Source organism: Sinocyclocheilus anshuiensis, unplaced genomic scaffold (assembly GCF_001515605.1).
Source record: "Sinocyclocheilus anshuiensis isolate Anshui unplaced genomic scaffold, SAMN03320099.WGS_v1.1 scaffold267, whole genome shotgun sequence".
Taxonomy (NCBI): Eukaryota; Metazoa; Chordata; class Actinopteri; order Cypriniformes; family Cyprinidae; genus Sinocyclocheilus; species Sinocyclocheilus anshuiensis.
In genome coordinates this window covers 3,530,196-3,534,631 of record NW_015552637.1, presented here as the reverse complement: position 1 = coordinate 3,534,631, position 4,436 = coordinate 3,530,196, and the positions used below count along the sequence as shown (strand labels likewise).

Sequence of the window (4,436 nt, the reverse complement as noted above, 5' to 3'; positions counted from 1 at the left end):
AAATTAATATATATATATATATATATATATATATATATTACAGTTTTTTAATGATTTGAGAATCTTCATTAAGAATAATAGGAAATACAAACAAAAGTAAAAGTAAAATGTCTAGATGCATTGTGGTAATGTGCTTAGCTGTCCAGAAAATAACATAAAATGCACAAAATCCTATTGGTCCAAAATAGCCTTTACTTTGCATTTGAAAAATACAATTTCTCTCTCTCTTTTTTTTTTTTTTTTTACAAGCAAATCAAATGCACTTTAATGTATATGTGCCTTTTGTTTGGCAGTTTTCTTTCATATAGTGATGCAGTTTTTATATCCATTCAACTATTTTTGTTCAGGATTGTGGGCAAAAATACATTGTGACAAGCTTGGTGTAATGTATCCAAAAAGGCAAGATTTGCATATTAGATTATGAGTTTTGAAGTTGCGTGATTGAGTCTGGATGATGGAGGCGGGATGGAGAACTGCAGTGAGAACAACTGCCCGAGCCACTTATATAAGCATCCCGAGGACAAAACCCAGCGTACAGCTCTACATTATTGATGTTCCGCTTTTCCAGGTTTCACAGCCACACTTATAACCAGAGGAGAGGAGTAACGCTTTCTCTGAAGGTCAGGTGGGTTTTAGAGAGGAGGGGAGAGCACATCAGGCCAGATAAGACTGCCTTTCCCGTCAGCTTTATCGCACATGAGAGCCGAGCGCAGTGGAGATACGGCACAGGGATATAGCGTTTCTGCATGATTACAACCAGATAATCAGTCATTCTACTGGATTTCATCATTGTAATATTAGTTCAGCTGATTTAAATACACACAGTTATGGTGTGTGTATTTATTTATTTTTTGTAATGTTTTGTAATGATAAAAAAATACTCTCTTCTATCTCAGTTTAATGTGCTAGTTCAAACAACTGCAAGTAGGCTGATTTCCCTGAAAAAGTGTAAAGAGTGCTGCTTTCAAAACATTTCTTTTGTTTGTTTGATTGGCCAGGCATAGCAACAGTGGATCAGCCAATGGTGTAAATTTGAGGCGGAGCTACCTGTCTGTCTGACCAATAGCAGATGGACAGAGTAATTTTGTTTTTGTTAGTGGTTTAGAATTTGGCGTGAAGCAAACTGGACTAGGCCTAACTGATGTGAATTATTATTGATTATTTCAAAATTTTTCACGTTTTCTAAGGCTTATCTCATTTCTACTGGTCTCCACTGAACTCATGTAAAAATACACTACTGTTCAAAAGTTTTTTAGTTTTTTTTTAAATGTATACTTTTATTTAGCAAGGATGCAGTAAATTTACAGTAAAGACATTTATAATGTTACAACAGATTTCTATTTCAATTAAATGCTGTCTTTTTGAACTTTCTAATCATCAAAGAATCCTGTAAAAAAAATTGTCACTGTTTCTACAAAAATAATAAGCAGCACAACTGTTTTCAACACTGATAAAAATAAGAAATGTTTCTTGCGCAGCAAATCAGCCTGTTAGAAAGATTTCTGAAAGATCATGTGACAGTGAAGACTGGAGAAAATTCAGCTTTGCCATCACAGGAATAAATTATATATATAAAAAAATATTAAACTAGAATACAGCTGTTGTAATATTGTAATAATATTTCACAATATTACGGATTTTACTGTAATTTAAAAAATAATGATAATAATGCAGCCTTGGTGAGCAAAAGAGCCGCCTTTTAAAAATGACCTTTTGACCCCTTTTGAACAACACACTTTGTACAGTAGTGTACATTTTTATCATCATTGCTTATTCAGACATCTCATTTGATGCACTGTTTTTGCATACTCTACAATATAGTATGGAAGTACGCATATTCAGAGGCAGTGAGAGCTGGGTTTGGAAAGTGCCACAATGATGCAACCTTCCAATATTGTATATTAAACTAGGTAGGAAAGAATTTTAACATTGGAAAAAAAACGCTTCTTTAAATACAGCAAAAACTTGCATATCACTTTTGACATCTGATGTCTTTGGACACTGGAACAGATCAACTTGAACTGGTTGTTCTTCTTTGTTTTGTTAAAGCAGACTAGCAGACAGTTTATATTTCAGTCTTCCGGATTGCAGGATTTGACGTTATTTGTTTTGCCTTCTGCCTGTCTGAGGATCAGACGTAATGAGGTGAAAGCAGGTTACCATGGCATCCGCTTGGCTGCAGGCCTGTTTTCGGCTCGGGATAAGACACTGTGATTGGCTCTCGGCTCGCTCTGCATTCAGACCTGCTCTCAAAGCAGCCGTAAAACCTCATACGATTCATGGCGAATTATGTAATGGACAAAACATTTGGGGTGGAGCTTTCCCCTATGACACATTACAGATATAATTATTGTCAGCTATGCATTTGATTTATGTCTTCTGCTCTTTAAACTGTCAGCAGAAACACCCTGTATCTCCATGAAATGGGATGGCCTGCATTAAAGCTTTGTAAAAACGTTGACGTGCAGCGGGAGACCCTCGTGTGATTTAGTGTAGTGTTCTTTCTCTTTGTTCTTCTCTCTATCGATCAGCAGATGTGCAGACAGAACAAGAGAAAAGGTTTGAAGGAGTCGGTCAGGGTTACATTCATGTTTCAGTACTCTGTGTTCTTAGCAGACTCTTACTAGGTCTGAGTGGTAATTAAAGAGAGATGTGCATCAATATATTACCCATCATTATTCAGATTTACAGGGCTCAACAATAAGGACCTAGTTTAATTTTTTTGTTTTTTTGTGAAATGTGATTGCATGTTCTGCTTGTCAACTCTTTAAACATGTCTTCTAGTTAAAATTATGAAACTGGCTAGCATAGATGAGGTTTTGTTGGAAATCACAAGATTTATGCACTGAAAATTACAAACCAGTAAAAATACAAATTTTGACAGCATTTATGACATTTTTTTGGCGTAATTATTATATAATAATATATAAAAAGTGATATAATATTATTATAATATAATATAATAAATGACCAACTGAAATAAAATACAATAACTACAAAAATACAATAAACACACTAACTAATAAAATGACAAAAGCACATAACAAAATGACTAAAAATGAAAACAGAAAATATAAAAATAAAAGATAAAATATCCAAATAAAAATAAAAACTATAATGTTTTCTAAGCTACTAAAATAGCACTGTTGATAATATATCTGTTGTTACATTTAGATGTATGCTGTATCTAATCAAGCCATATGTGATGTTATATTCGGACAACGTCATATTTGATCTGATCAAGCACTGTGCTATATTTAATGGTTTTATATCTGATTATGATGTCATATCGGTTGACGTCATATTTGATGATGCCATTTCCAGTGACTCCATTTAGTCGCTATGATACTGTTTTTGAAATCAAATCTTTGCATAGCTATGACAGGAAACACTGGAATCTAACAATGGCTTAGAAAAAAAGTTAAACAGTTAACCTTAAAAAAAAATAAAGCATATACATAAACCCTATCGGATAAGCATGTTACAAACTTCTGAAACATTGGTGTTTCAATTTATGAAAGAACTCAATTAAATCTGTATGTGGGAGTGTGCGGGAAAAAATCTGATGTAAAAAATCAGATGTAACCCCCTTTGTAATCCTTAACATTTTCATAAGTAACTGTAATTTAATTACAAAGTTTTTCTTAGTAACTGTAACTGATTACAATTACTTTTATTTTGTAATTAAATTACGTAATTCCGTTACATGTAACTAGTTACTCCCCAACACTGGTCATATACCAGATGATGTTATATCTCTCCAAACACAGGAACGCAGTTCGGAGTTTGCACCGACTGCATTTTAAACTGAAGCCAAGTCAGGCTGCTCGAGCATTGTGTGTGTGTGTTTTCCTTCAAATTAAGCGTATTACAGCCCAGTCCCAAGATCTTTTCAGATCTTATTAGTCAGACGTAGAAGATAGCAACTTCAGCCAAGTTTCTTTGAGCAGTGCAAATGTTTGACCTCTTCTGTAGTTTTGTTGCAGTTAGCAGGGGCAAGTCGTTGGTTTTCTTGTTCCTTGCCTGAATTGTCATAGTTAAGTTGCATAAATACGGCTATGAGTGTAACAATAAATGTACAGTAAGCGTGAGTGTAAGTATGAGTGCGACTAATGCGTTTAACATTATGACTGAGTGAATTTAGTGTCTCTTTTCCCCACATGTCTATGTTTTCTTTGTCCTCACAAACTACTTCTGCTGTATGTGTGTGTGCTGCGATTGTGTGTGTGTGTGTGTGTGTGTGTGTGTGTGTGTGTGGCACTCGCAGGAGATTTGGATGGCCACTGGTGGGATCATACAACGTGGCATAGCAGCGATGCTTCCTCCATGTCTTTGGTGAGACATGTGGAGCCTAATGTCTCACCTCTTTCTCTCTCTTTCTGGCTCTTCTCTCTCTGTCTCTCTCTCTCTCTCTCTCTCTCTCTCTCTTTTCTTTC

The 4,436-nt window shown here is 35.1% G+C and overlaps 1 protein-coding gene across 1 annotated transcript in view; it reads left to right on the top strand.

Moving 5' to 3' along the window:
- LOC107666746 (regulating synaptic membrane exocytosis protein 2-like) overlaps positions 1–4,436 on the top strand; it is a 175,734-nt gene that overhangs the window by 79,935 nt on the left and 91,363 nt on the right. The gene's annotated exons all lie outside the window — the stretch shown is intronic.